Source organism: Eleutherodactylus coqui, chromosome 4 (genome assembly GCF_035609145.1).
Source record: "Eleutherodactylus coqui strain aEleCoq1 chromosome 4, aEleCoq1.hap1, whole genome shotgun sequence".
Classification (NCBI taxonomy): domain Eukaryota; kingdom Metazoa; phylum Chordata; class Amphibia; order Anura; family Eleutherodactylidae; genus Eleutherodactylus; species Eleutherodactylus coqui.
Window position 1 is genome coordinate 15,237,661 of NC_089840.1, and position 16,034 is coordinate 15,253,694.

Below are 16,034 nucleotides of genomic sequence, written 5' to 3' on the forward strand. Positions count from 1 at the left end.
TGGGAAATGTCGTTTTTCCGCAGTCGCCTGTCAGGGCGCTGTAGAGTTTGCAGCTCATTGTAGGGAAGACACTGCAGATATTTTGGAGAGGGCTCAGGAGGGTCTCCTTTCGGGAGCCTCCTCAATTGGTTGGAGATGGAATTGCTCATAAACTTCATAGATCAGAGAACAGTCTGGGAACCCAAAGAATGAACTCCAAACCTCCTCCACCAACATCTGCGCGGCCACTACCAAGGCAAAAGGACATCCTCGTCATCAGAAGACGTCTCCAACCTAAGCTACTCTCTCACAAAGCCAGAAAGTACCAGAAGCCCCGCAGGATAGCGCTTCGCCACACATGTTGAAAATATATGGGTGATTACAGGGGGCGGGGTCAATGATGACAGCATGACTTATTGATAGCGGGATTTTATGTGTGTGCAAATGTGTAGCTATTGTGAATGGGAAAAAAAAGTCTACACCATCCCACACATAAAAAACCTGCGCTCATCTGCAGGTGCCCTAGAGGAGAAATAACGTTCTGCTGTTACTTTTTGCACCTGACTTGCTGTCACAATGACTCTTTTTGACTTGGATCTGTGAATTTTTGATTCTGGCGGCTTTGCATTCGCCGCCGTTCAGTGGATGTGCTCTTGACTAACTGCAATCTTTTCTGTGTTGCGGATTCAATCCACTGGAAAATCTGCATCATTTTTACATCCCATTGAATTCAATGGCGAGAATTTTCCTGCATGCAGATATTAAAATTGGCAACACAAAAGAAAAGAACTGAAAAGAATTCCGCTGAGAAGTTCCACAACACCCGCATCCTGTGTGAAGGGATCCTTTGGCTTTGTTCGCACAACGCAGTCTGTGTCGGAATTTTACGTGCAGATTCAGCCTCTAAATTCCCGCCAACAATCCATGGCCAAGGGCGTCTGCAGACGGGCGATTGGGCTCGAGTTTTCGTGTGCAGGAAATTTCTCGCGCACACTGTAGGCGATGGAATCCATTGATTTCAATTCTCACGCTAAAATTAGCGCCACATGCTCTATTTTGTAGCGCATTTACACACTTAAGGCATCATAGGAGTCTACGGGGTGTGGATCGGCATGAATTTCACGGTCTTAATTGATAACACTGTAGACTAATTAGGCTGCTCAGCCAGTGCAACAATGGCGCAGATGTGTCCCGCGCTGATGTGAACAGGCCCAGCTGCATGGTAAAGTACAATAGAATGCACGAATACGTGTGCTTAAGCACGTGGTAGCGCTCCCTTCACAGCACAATCATGTCACGCTCTTGGGAGCGTACATACACCTGGGGGAAGGAGCTCTAAGCTGCGTATTTCTGCCACAGATTTGCACACTGATTTATCCCTAGCCAATGCGCAAATCTGTGTACGAAATTCCTTAGAGACCTTTCATACGAAACGGAATAGGCTGCACAACGCGCTGTAAATTTTGCACCAAAATCCGCAGATTATCTTAGAAAAGTTATGCAAGTGACCCTCAAGGTGGGACCTATTGTGGGGGGTCATGAAGATCTGGAGGGATACCAATACGAAGCCAAAAGAGGACTAAGACTGGAAAACAAAGGCAAGCCTTTCAATACAGACTCGTTGTTTGAGTTTCTTGTATCTGTGCCAGTTGATAAACCGACAAAGTCTGGAAGACCAAGCCCGCTCCCCAGTTTGGTTTAAGAAGAGTCAACCCTGCAACTATTTGTCTTGCCCACCCAAATGAATTTACAGAGCATTGAGTGTAAAGTCTTGAAAAATAACTTAAAGATACGAACAGGCTGAGCTCGAAAAACTATAAGATCCGGGGTAATATATTAATTTTAAAGATAGAGCACCCGCCAAACCAGAAGTTCCTCTTCGTTCAGGTGTCTAAAGGCCCATTTAGACGCAACAATTATCACTCAAAATTCATCCAAACGATGGCTTTTGAGCGATAATCGTTGCGTTCTACCATCATTTGCTTTTCTGTTGAACGACGGATTTCATGTGAGCATGAAATCCATCAATCGTGAAAGTGGGGACCCCATGCTGAGTTCACTGCGGGCAGCGCTGATAACATTGTTGTTTGATGACAGCCCACAACAGAACAAAGGACATGTATTTAAAGAACAGATCACCTGCTGTCCAGTCAATGCATCTCCTGGTGGCTCATTAACATGCAAATAATGTTAATTACCTGCTAATGGACATTAGTGCTGATTAGTAGCTATGCAAAATGATCACTCAAAACTGTCACCCAGGGGCTCGTCACACGGCCTTAGGCGTTATTACGTGCGCCCATTTTTGTTTTAGATTTGTGCGCCCGTTCAGACGGCACAGGCCCCGGCGCATACACGCCGAGCCCGCAATGCCGTTAGGCCTTTTGTCCATCCCCCTTGCCGGCTCACCTCCTCTCTCCTCCTGTCCAGTTATTTACAATGGGGGAGAATGGGATTGGGGCGGAGCTAAGCTCCCACCCCCTCTCCGCAGCCAGCAATGGGTGGGGCGGGACAGGGCAGAGCTTAGCTCCACCCCCACCGCTTCCCATTGCAAACAGCTGGAAGGGAAGAGAGAGGAGGAGAGAAGAGCGCGGGAGTTTAGCAGTCACACTGCTAAACTCCCTCCCACCTCCCTTCTCTGGCCGCTCATGTGAAAGAGGCTTCAAACTGTCTTTGCGTGTAAATGGGGATTAAGTCGCTCTGGAATATGTTGTAACTTTTCACTATCCAACGGATAAGCTGCTGCACCCGGAATATAACTTCCAATATAATGATATTAGCTCATGAAATACTAAACATAAAATCTAATTTTCAACCTCCGCAGCAGTGTGAGGTACGAAAGCCAAAAAATGTGAAAAAAAGCAGAAATCCCGAAGAACAATTTTTCATTAAGCAGGGTTAAAATGCTGTTGTTCTTTTTGATGAGAAACTGTGAAATCTAATACATGTGTCCACCAGGCTGACCCCGTCGACGGAGTTCAGGGCTCCATTATATAGGAAGTTATGGCAACAGAGATTAAAATTTTACGGCGGTCTACCCGCTGCTTTGGAAATAGCTTGTGCGGCGATTGTATCTCTGGCATGTCTCGCTGCATAGTCTTGGCTAAGCAGCTCCTTGCTCCGAGGTTACTGTGACCAGATACCGTATCTCCACATTACCTGGAAGTGGCTCAGACACGGTTTTTTTTTTTCTTAATCTCCGTCTTTTAGTAGTTTCCAGGCTGAAAACTGCATCAAGCTTCTGCGAGGAATTACAGTAAATCTCACCAAGGACTGCGAGACGGCGTGGAGCGAGCTTGTTCCTCTATTTAGGGGGCTTTAATAAACTCCGAATGGAGAAAAAACAATGGACTGGGAGTGATTTATGTATGATGAGCCGATCCGGCTCCATAATGAACTCTAGTCTAAGGGGGCCGCAATTGAAATCTTCTGCAGCATCGCAGGAGATATGTCAAATACGCCATGGTTGTTATAGCAACTAAAGATGCAGAGACTCGCAGCAGATGAGCATTTTTCTGCCTGCTAGAATATTAACCTAGTGTATGCCACCGGGCACGCACAGCGGGGTCTCCGAGTCAGAACATCTTGCCCCATATTAAATGGCAGGTCAGCCAATTTCTATTCTTAAACTCTAATTACGCCTATTTTTTACACTCATTTGCCTGGAAGGGGGATGCGAATAGCAGAATGCCGAGCCGCAGACTTTGGAGGTCTGTAGTTGATTGTGCCGGCTTCTCTAGGGCCCTTCGTCGTAAGCAGATACACAGGTGAAGCGGCTCCGGTGGGCCATTGTTTAGCAGCGTTGACGTACTGGATGCATTATTGAAAAGGCTGCAGCGTGCTGTTTTTTCCCAAGACTCCTTTCTTTCTAAGAAAATGGCTTGAGGTTAATTTTCTTATTATCATCGACATCCTGCTGCCTAGCAGTAATGACCTCCTGTAATGGATTTCGCTATTGTCTAAGCATTCGGAAGCCCATGTACATACACGTAAATACAAAGCAATATGAAGCAAATTGAGCGCCGTAATTACACATTTCTGGGGGCACGCTCTGCATGAGGATTTACAGGCTTTGTTAACAAATCTGCAAATCTGGGGCCAAGCTTCTGGAGGTATATAGAGAACGATGAGGAGGTTATATAGCGATAGATTAGGAAGGTCTTGTCAATTAAAGGGGTTGTAGACACATTTAAACTTCTCCTCTATGCACAGGATTAGAGATCATAGCTGGATTTAGCCGTATGTGAATCGTGCGATCGTACAGGGTGTGGCCACTAGCTAAAAGGGGAGTGGCAGGCAGATGCAGGCGGAGGGCGATCACTTCCCTTAGGTCTACCCAACCAGATGATCTTCTTCCTCCATGAGTTAGCATTTTCTGGAGGTATATGAGTCATCCTCCTCTTGGCTCTGTGTCCTCTTCTCTGATCTTCATTGGCACTGCTGTCAGTTCATGCTATGAGCTTGGGTCTGGCACTGTATTTATGTATTGAGGTAAGGTTATGCTTTATTTATGTACTGAGCTTAACTTTGGTGCTGTATTTATGTACTGAGTTTAGTTCTAGTAAAATACTTATGTTTCGAGCTTGGTTCTGGTGCTGTATTTATACGCTTGGATGTGCTGTTGTGTATTTACGTTATTAGTTTGGTTATGGTGCTATATTTCTGTTATGAGCCTGGTTCTAGTGCAATCATTGTTATATGCTTGGATGTGGTGCTGTGTAGTTACGTTTTTAGTTGGGCTATGGTGCTGTATTTATGTTATGGGCTTGGTTCTGTATTTGTGTTATGAGTTTGGTTCTGGTATTGTATCTATGTGCTGTGGTTGGCTCTGTTCTTGGAATTATGAGTTTGGTTCTGGGCCTGTATATATGTTATGAGCTTGTTTCTGGTTTTGCATCTATGTACTGAGGTTGGTTCTGGAGTTGTAATTCTGAGTTTGGTTCTGAGGCTGTATTTATATTATGAGCTTGGTTCTGGTACAATATTTATACACTAAGCTGTTCTGGTGTGGTTGTGCTACTATTTTGCTGTTTTCTCTAATATATACATAATATATATATATATATATATATATATATATATATATATATATATATATATATATATATATATATATATATATATATATATGATGTATAGACCTTACTAATCTATCGCTATATAACCTCCTCATCATATATATATATATATATATATATATATATATATAAATATATATGTAGATAGATATTAATTTATGTTTTCTGTTCTTCAGAACCACATGACTGAACAAATCTGCAACAAATTTGCCATGTAGGTTAATCAGGAGCTTCAGAAGGTTTGAGGCAGGGTTTCAGTACCCTAGGACCTATCGTTCGAAATATTCACAAAAAATCTGAATATTTTAGTTGCACCATAAGGCCTTAGTCAGACGGGCGTTTTTCCGCGCGATTTGCGCATGCACATGCGTCCGGCGATTTTATAAAACCATTGCTTTGCAATGGTATCGGACACATGAGCGCTTTTTATGTGCTCGTCCGATAAATTATAGAACAGAAACCGCAGATCGCACCTATCTGCGATCTGCGATTCCTGTTCTCTTCTCTATATGCACTCAATGGGGCCGGCGGCAGCAGCGCCGACCCCATTGAGAACATATAGTAGACAAATCATTCTCCTCTTCCACAGCTGTAACAGCTGTGGCAGAGAAGAACGATGTTTGCCCATTGAATTCAATGGAGCCGGCAATACAGCCGGCTCCATTGAAAGCAATGGGCTGCCGGCGAGCGCAGGATGAATTGTCGGGAAGGGCTTAAATATATAAGCCCTTCCCTGCAATTCATCCAGAAATGTGTAAAAATAAAAAAAATATGTATACTCACCTTGTCCCGGCAGATGGAGTTCAGCGCGGCCGGCCTGCAATGGGTGTGAAGGGGGTGTGAGTCAGACCTGCCCCCGATTGGCTCAGCGCTGAGCCAATCAGAGGCAGCTCTCACTCACACCCATTTCTGATTGGCTCAGCGCTGAGCCAATCAGGGGCAGCTCTCACTCACACCCACTCACACCCACTGCCGGCCGGCCGCGCTGAACTCCGTCTGTCGGGACAAGGTGAGTATATATATTTTTTTTATTTTTACACATTTCTTGGTGAATTGCAGGGAAGGGCTTATATATTTAAGCCCTTCCCGACAATTCATCGTGAGATCACCCGCAGCGCATTGCTTTCAATGTGCTGGACAGCTCCGGCCCGTTTCTATTGAAACGCGGCTAGGAGCAGTTTTTTCGGGCGATTTTTCGGCCCCGGTCACGCGATTTGCGGATGCGCATCCGTCATGTGATCCGCAAATCGCGGCAAAAAGCACCTGTGTGACTAAGGCCTAACTTTGCAATGGAACCCAATCTGTATCAAACAATGCATGCCTTATGTGAGGTTAGAATACTGACTTTGTTCTTCCGATCCGTCTAGTCCACGATGACAAGCATTCTCCAGTGCACTTTGAGAGACTACAGTTTCCTGTCCCAGTTTCTTTGGCGATGACAATTGACAAGGCACGAGGCCGGTCCCGAAAAATGGCTGGTGTCAATTTGAACCAAGCATTATTATTGAAAAAGATTTATTTTATTGGAAATGTTGGATTCATGTCAGTAACAAAGTTTTTAACCAAATACACAAACAGCTACACAAAATAGACCCATGTGAAGCCGGATAATTCTGTACAGGGTACCATCTAACCTAAGACCGGCTCTATAGGGGGTAAGTGTGATCAGTGGGAATTGATCTGCTGGGATTCCACTGTCCTTGAAAATAAGGCCCTTCTTATGAATGGAGTAGTGGCCAAGCTTGCAAGCTGCTGCTCCATTCATCTCTATGGCTCTGCTGCTGAATTCAGTGACTGCCATTCCATTCATAGGAGGGGATGCAGGACTCCTGGTTTTGTGATTGTGAGGGTCTCAGAAATAGAACCATCATTGATTAGACATTCATCACCTATCCTATGGATAGAGCATAGGCTTACATCTTGGGACAACTTTAGCCTATTAATGTTCCATGTAGAGATGAGCGAGCATACTCATTAAGGACAATTGCTCAATCGAGCATTGTCCTTAGCGAGTATCTCCCCGCTCGGCAGAGAAGGTTCGGGAGCCGGCGCGGGTGACAGGTGAGTTGTGGCAGTGAACAGGAGGGAGAGGGGGGGGGAGAGGTAGAGATAGATCTCCCCTCCGTTCCTCCCCGCTCTCCACCGCAGCTCCCTGCCCGCCGCCGGCAGCCAAACCTTTTCTCTCGAGCGGGCAGGTACTCACTAAGGGCAATGCTCGCTCAAGCAATTGTCCTTAGTGAGTATGCTCGCTCATCACTAGTTCCATGACATACCATTACATTCTAGATGTGCAAGCTTTGTATGTAAGGGAATCGTGAGCCATTCCCCGCTCACACAATATGGTGCCGACACTCACAGTTGACACCCACCAGCAACAACGGCAATCAGGGCTCACACTGATCACAGCTATTAACCCTTTAAAGGCCCATTCAGGGCTTCCAAACAGCCCCTCCATGATGAGATCACGAAATTCTATTCGATTGACATGGCAGCTGGGGGCTCTCTGCATGTCCCAGGGCTGCTATTGTCAATTGTCAATCAATGGTGTCAGATTGTGGTATAATGTAATACTATGGTATTGCATAATACTCTATGAGCGATCAAACGATTGCAAGTTCAAGTTTTATGAGAACTAAAAAGTATGTAAAAGTAATACATTTTTTTCTATATTATTAAAAAAATAAAATGCAATAAAAAGTAAAAAAAAAAAACTTTTTTCCATATTTACAATACAAAAATCAAAATAAAATTTAAATATATATATATATATATTTGATATCCATAAAAATCCAATCTATCAAAGTAACGCATTATTTATTATGCATAGAGAATGCCATCAGAAAGAAAAATACATGTTTGAATTGCTCTTTTTTGGTCACCCTCTCTCCAAGAAAAAAATTAATAAAGAGCTATCAAAATTTGTATGTACTCCAAAATGGTACCAATAGAAACTACAGGACGACCTGCAAAAAACAAGCCCTCACATGTCAATGAAAAAACTAAAAAAAAGTTATGGCTGTCAGAAAATGGCGGTAGAACATTATTTTTGTTTCAAGGATATTTTATTTCTCAAAAGTTGTATAATAAAAAAAAAAGGAAAACTATATAAATTTGGTATTATAGTAATCGTACTGATCTATAGCATAAAGTTATCATGTCATTTTTGCTGGTGTGTGCGCCGTAGAAACAAGACCCACCCAAAGATGGCGGAATTGAGCTTTTTTTCCATTTCACTCCACTTAAACTTTTTTACAAGTTTTTCAGTACATTATATGGTAAATTACATTGTACTATTAAAAAATACAAATCAACAACCCTCAGAAAGCTACATCATTGGATAAACAAAAGAGTTATAATTTTTGGGAAGTGGGGAGGAAAAAACAAAAATGAAGAAAAGAAAAAAAAAAGTTCAGTGTCCACGGCGGCATTGATGCTATTGTGTTATCTGTACTCTCCCCTATTTCTATGTGTGGGCTCTTAGATTTGGCTACCAGTGCTTTTGATGTGTTAATTGAGTGGTCCCCACTGTCAATCAAATCTCATATCATTTAACGACCACTACTCCTCTGACCACCTGATGCATCCTGTGTATAGTATGCATCGGTAGCCTATAAGATAGTTGTAGTTGTGATGGAAATGTTCAATGTAGTTACAGCACAACTACAGGGAAAACGAAGCATTACCCCTTTGAAATGAATAGGCTGTCAGGTGTAATATACTGACCTATTGGGTTCTACAGAGCTAGCAGGAGTTCTTAATAAGCTATTCAAAAATGTATCTTCTACACCAGAAGGGTTGCAGCCACCAAGGCGATCTAGCTCCCAAGATCCGCCAGGCAAACAAGCTGATTTTGCAAGTGGGAAGACTGTAGGCGACATGTAGTATAACATTGCTACTACTTTTGAAAAACCCCTGGGTCATTCTTAGGGACAAAGTAGGGACCTTCCAGGATGTTCTGTAGCACAGGATGGGTCTGCCATAGAGGGCCCACCGAGGAGTGCAGCTTCGGGGAAGGCACGTTACTCTCAATGGAAACAGGTAACCACGCCGTAAGTGCTTTTGGAGGCCTTGCGGTGGAAATACTGTCGGGCACAAGGTTGTACACGTAGAAGTACACTCGAGGGTCTGCATACTTGCGACATATGGTCAGACTTCATACTGCTCTTAATGACAGAGCTTTAATAACCAGAATTAATCGGATGCAGAGTTCATGTTGTGATCTCCTCATAGCGAGGGGCAAGTTATTACCTGAACAGTACATTACAAACAGTTCTTCAGATATAGTGCTACCACGCACTTACTGCTTGGCAGTTGGCCGGTGTAGTCATGGTGGAATTTACGCTGTCAAATTACAAAATTTGCAACAGAACTTTCCATTCGGTTCCTCCTTGATCTTATGTTCGTAGAACAGGTGTCCACATGATCCAGTCCTGAATGCCTCCAGATTCCAGTGGCCAAATAGCTCTGTCCTGTGGTCTGTGCAGATACTAACAGATATGAGGTATCGGCACTTCTACACTTCACACAAGTCTTTCCATTCTAAATCCGCTGGTGTCATCATGCTGCAGTCTCCCATGCCCACTTTCCCAGCCCAGCCCATCACAGTTTTTATTATACAAGCCTATGGAGAAACACCTTAGCATTCTTATCCAGCCGCTAGCAAGCAAAGATAATCTGCCATTAACCAAAAAAGGGGCTGGTTACATCACCACCCCCCTGTTGCACTTTTACAAAGCTTCGTCTACTTTCTGGGTCATAGAGGTGGCCCCAAGCTAGGAATCAATGACATTGCTCTCCAAACCTTTTAATCCTCTAAAACTCTGCATTCAAAGTGACTGCAGCCCCTAAGCAGTTTCACAGAGGGAGGAGGTTCCCTCTGACAACCTATCGATCCCCTTACAATATGATTGTGAAGCTGATGCTTTACTATGATAGCCCGGGGTCTGTTTCTTCACAATCATGCCAGCCAGGGGTCTGACAAAAAAGGTCTCCCTTAAGCATTAGAATTTTACAATATACCAAAGGCATGAACAAATCTGAGAGATATATATAAGTGAATGGCTACTTTATTAGACCTCCATCTAGTAGCGCATTGAACCTACTTGGCCCTTCAAAACGGCTGCAATTCATCACGCTGTAGATCCCATGAAGTGAATAAATTGTTCTAGAGGAATATCGGCCCCCGGAAGCTTCTTATAATTGTCACAAATTAGATGGAGGCGCTGAAATGTCCTGACCAGAAAGGGGTCATTGATTCATGCTGCGTGTGCCAAATTCTGCCCCCCCCCCCCCCCCCATCAGCAGGGTACAATAGAAATCTGGATTCATGTGATCAACTGATGTTTTCCGCTGTCCAATTGATACAGTTTTTACCCACTGGAGTCTCATCTTTCTGTTTCTCTTAGACACATGGCTCCAGAGCTGGTTATCGCTGTTATATCCCATTCAGGGTGCATTCACACGAACGTATATCGACTCGGTTTTCACGCCGAGCCGATATACGTTGTCCTCGTGTGCAGAGGGGGGAGGCTGGAAGAGCCCAGGAGCAGGAACTGAGCTCCCGCCCCCTCTCTGCCTCCTCTCCGCCCCTCTGCACTATTTGCAATGAGAGGAGGTGGAACATGGGCGGGGCTAAGTTTCGGGAATTAGCCCCGCCCCGTTCCGCCTCTCCCCATTGCAAATAGTGCAGAGGGGTGGAGAGGAGGCAGAGAGGGGGCGGGAGCTCAGTTCCTGCTTCTGGGCTCTTCCAGCCTCCCCCCTGCACATGAGGACAACGTATATCGGCTCGGCGTGAAAACCGAGCCGATATACGTTCGTGTGAATGCACCCTCAGGCTAAGGAACAGCGAGTTGTGTATTTGAGCATGTTGGCTCAAGAACTGGTATTGCATTTTGGCTGCTCCTGACAGACCTATGCTTCTTCACCAGAATAATTCCTGACATCCTCCTCTGACCCCTTTCAGTGATGAGTTCTATCCATAGAATCCCCTTTCGCTGTATGTTGTTCTCGTTCACGCCATCCTCGGTATACTCTCCACCCATTACACAACAGAACCCCATGCGGTCGGCAGTGAAGCCCCGGCTAGTCTAGCATTGATGACCGGGCCTCGTTGGACATCGCTCAGATCACTGGATTTCCCCAAATAATGTGGATTCACACTAAAACTGATCCACGGGAAATTTGTCAGGCGATTTTATGCTGCACTCCGGGGTCACGGGGAGAATTTCCATACAGGAAGCGTCAATCATGAGAGGGTCGGGGGCTCTAATAAACTGACAGGGGCTCTAATGGCCATTCAGCATGTGTTCTATAGCGTAAATACCATAATTTGGAAATCATCTACCTAATACTGGGAAATATTTAGCAAATCCATTGGGTTTTATACAGTATTTATGAAGTTTCATGAACAGCTATTTATTATTCACTAACCATTGACAAGATATAACTAATTCCATCAGTGACTGACAGGAGTATAAATCATATATCTATCGTTAATGAACCAATTATTTTGTGACTCAGAATAAATCTCTAAAAAAATCCATCTTATTGTCAGTCTCAGAAATCCGGAGGTCAATCACCCAGAGGTCTCAGATACGTAATTATTTTTATGAGTCGATATTAGCCGGCTCATGTTCCCATGAATACGTACCACGGGCTTTCCTGACACGGTGTTCATTGGCTCAAGATTTGGCAGTTGCAGAAAAGAGTGTTTTATTTTCTGTTATGTTTCAAAAACTTATGAAAATAGAAAACTATGAGAGCCAAATTCATTCTGTACAGAGAACAGGAAGTGCAGGGACTTTCTATGTCACATGATAAAAATCGGACGTACCTGCAGGAACTATAAACACTCGGTGTATGATTAGAGAAATTATCAGCAAGAATCACACAATTATTATTTGTTTTAAAGTGTCATTAATTCCGGATACTGTATATATGAGAACAGGGGTCTAAATTACATAAGAGAGAAACAAGTACAATAAGCATGACTATATAAGGGACTGGCAGGTACAGAGGGAGAGAAGACCCTGCCCACGAGGGCTTACAATCTACAAGGGAAGGGGAGGAGACAGTAGATGAGGGGGAAGCAGCTCATGTATCGGTGGTAGCAAGGCTCTGTCGCGGGGAGGTGTTGCGTAACGCAGGTTTCATGATACAATGGAGTCACACAGTTAATAAAAAGTAACATTTTATTTAAGACTACAGAAATGATGCGTATACTGGTATGAGCGCAACAATAGAAACTGGCAAAAAGCAAACAATCTCAGTAACACACTATGGTTACTTCATGCTGTGCGCACTAACTTAGTTCTGTGTCCGTTACTTACTACAGGCGGTAAATCAAAACAATATACATGACACTGAGTTAGGCCCAATGTCCACGGGCAGATCTGATTTGCAGAAGATCCGCAAATCAGGCCGCCCATAAGGATACATGGGCATCCACAAATGAAATAAAGCATGCAGATTTGATTTGCAGTCCTTTTGGTCCAGAGAAAAAAGTTGCAGCATACTGCATTTACTATGGATCCCGCACAGACTGCTTTTATTGACGTCAATAGAAGTTGTCCGATCCGTGACCCTTCCGCAATTGAATTGTGGATAGACTGCAGATTCCGTGGGAGAGCAGGAGTTTAAAAGAAAAAAAAACTGTGCAGTGCATGTGTGGCGGTGTGCCGGCTGGCCGCTGCTTCTGCACACATCCGCAGTGAAGAAGAGAGAAGACTTGTAGAAGACCCAGATGATAAAGTGACCAGGCGTCCCGAATTAGGCGGGACAGTTCCGCTTTGGGACCCTGTGTCTCGCCTTTCGCCGGGACCCCGGCGGGACAGGCATTTGTTCCGCTTTCGAATGTCTGGTTATCATAGTGATTACAAGCCAGGGAGCCGCAGCTCCCCAGCTTGTAATCACTGTGCAGCGCTGTGGTGGATACACACTGATGTCGCACGTTCAGTGTGGGCATCTGGGATCTTCCTCCCCCCTCCCTTGACCTTTCCTCTTTAGTTTCGTGAAAGGAGAGGAGAACCGAGGAGGCGCTGCTGTGGGTGCACACACACTTCCTCCCGTAGCAGGGCCAAGATGAGGAGGAGCAGTGGTGCCCTGAAGACCAGAAAGAGGGTAAGTTTCATGAGTTTCATTCGTGTGTGTGTGTGTGTGAGGGGGGGGGGGGGGTCACTATTACTACTGAGATGACTTTGGGGTCACTATTACTACTTAGGATCACTGTGGGTGTCACTATTGCTACTGAGGGTCACTGTGAGGGTCACTATTGCTACTGAGAGTCACCGTGGGGGTCAATCTTACTACTGAGGGTCACTATAGGAGTCACTATTGCTACTGCAGGTCACTGTGGGGGTCACGATTACTCCTGAGGGTCACTATGGGGGTCACTAATGCTACTGAGGGTCACTGTGGGGGACACTATTACCGCCGAGGGTTACTGTGGGGGGTCACTATTTCTACTGAGGGTCACTGTGGGGTTCACTATTACTGCTGAGGGTCACTGTGGGGGTCACTATTGCTACTGATGGTTACAGTGGGGGTCACTATTACTACTGAGGGTCACTATGAGGGTCACTATTACTACTGCAGGTCACTTTGGGGGACACTATTTCTACCAAGGGTCACTGTGGGGGTCACTTTTACTACAGAGGGTCACTGTAGGCATCACTATTACTACTGAGGGTCACTGTGGGGGACACTATTACTACTGAGATTCATTGTGGGGGTCACTATTACCACTGAGAGCTACTGTGGGGGTCACTATTACCACTGAGGGCTACTGTGGGGGTCAATATTACTACTGAGGACTACTATGGGGGACACTATTACTACTGAAGCCCCTGTGGGGGTGATACTACTGGGGCTACTGTGGGGGACACTAATATTACTGAGTGTACTGCGGGTGCCACTATTACTGCTGATTGCACTGTGGCATACACATTTGCTACTTAGAGCCACTGTGGGGGACACTATTACTACTGAGTGCACTGTGGGGGTCACATTCATTACTGAGGGCCATTGGGGGTGACACTATTACTACTGAGGCCACTGTGTGGGACACTATTTCTGCTGAGGGTCACTGTGGGGACACTATTACTACTGAGGCCATTGTGTGTCACACTATTTCTGCTGAGGGTCACTGTGAGGTACACTATTACTACCGAGGCCACTGTGGGGGACACTATTACTGCTGAGGGTTACTGTGGGTGCACTATTACTACCAAGGCCACTGTGGAGGACAGTATTACTACTGAGGTCGCTCTGTATGTGGCAGCATAAATCAAGCTGACTTAGGATATATTTACACCTGGCGGAAATGCTGCAGAATGTCCACAGTGGAAATTTCCACAGCGTTTCTGCATCCCAAAACTAGTCAAAATCTGTCCTATTGGTGTGAGTTTGACATAAAATTAGCCGTGTATCCCCAACTGATTTCAGAAGGAACAGGCTGTACATTGGAGATTACATGTGGGGCATCTGGCTATTAGGTCAGAGATGTATGGAGGTAGACAAAATAAACAGGAAAAATGCTCCCATGCTCAAATAGTCCATCTATGTATAATAGATGAAAATCACAGTGCATACTTCAAAAGGTGGTCCACCCCCCTCCAACCCCCTTTTAGCAGATCCAAGGTAGTAATCAGGAAGATCTTGAAAAGCAAAAGAAAATCTCCACCACTGGTAATGGGAAAAGAATGTATTATATATATATATATATATATATATATATATATATATATAATAAACAACTAAGGACTACTGGTGTGACAGCGCACCCTTGTGGTTGTCTGCACCACGGTGAATCTGTTTTATTTTATTTTAAGCCTTTGTATTTCTCTATCCTCTCCTTTCAGAAGCATTGTCCCAACATATTATCTTTTGTTCCGGAGAATTATGGAGGGGACAGGTTGTATGTAGGAGATTACATGTGGGGGGTATAGGATATCAGGCCAAGATGTGTTAGAGCAGTAAATATGTATCTATTTTGTTTCTTGTATCCGTCTGTTTTATCATGCTGTTGTCATTTTCCTTTACGAGAACTTTGAAGATGCACCAGACAATCAAGGTTGTTGAGCAACTTGAGACAAGAAAACCAGACTAAACAACCTTGGTGCTATCAGCATCAGTCCTCCAAAACAAAGCTCTATATGATTTTGTACATGTTTGTTTTGAGAAGGTTATCATGAACAATAGAATATGGTCTGTTTTACTTTTACCCTATAAAATTGAGATGTACTGCTAATAAAGGCAAACAGGATTTCCAGTCGCATCTGGTGTGTGTGATTTGTAAGCTTCCTCTATGCTCAAGCATTTAACTATTCATTTGGATGTCTAAAAACATACCAATTAGCAAGCTTTCACAAACAGGGGGGATCTAGATATTAGCTCAGAAATGTGTGAAGGGGACAGGTTGTATATAGGTGATTACATATGGGGACATATTGTGATATTAAATCACTAATGTATTGGATGGGCAAGTTGTATATAGGAGATCACTCTTATTTAATTTTATCCACGCTTTGTTAAGCCTCTCTACTGACCTTCCATTGTGTTACGTCTTACTCGGGAGAATCTCCAGCCATACTATGACCAGCTCGGGAAAGAAGTCAAAAGTCTCAGGATATCATAATGAATATCCCACATAAGCTCCCAAAATTGCCTACACCCTAGAGCCTAATTCCCACAGCCGGGTTTCTATCGAACCTAATAACTCAATGTACATGCTGCAAAATTCTACTGCGGAATTCAACAGCATGAAATTACCCACGGCATGTCCTATTTGCCACGGGAGAACGCGCGGATGGCTTCCATTGTAGTCAATGGAAGCCGCCCGTCATGCTATACTTCTGTTGTAGCACAGCGGAAGTATAGCGGAATACGCACCCCTCCCACCGCCGGCCGTGTCATGTGTGACTTCGCACAGCGGATTCGGAGGAAAGCATGGGATCTTTGGGGGGGGGGGGCATGATAGAC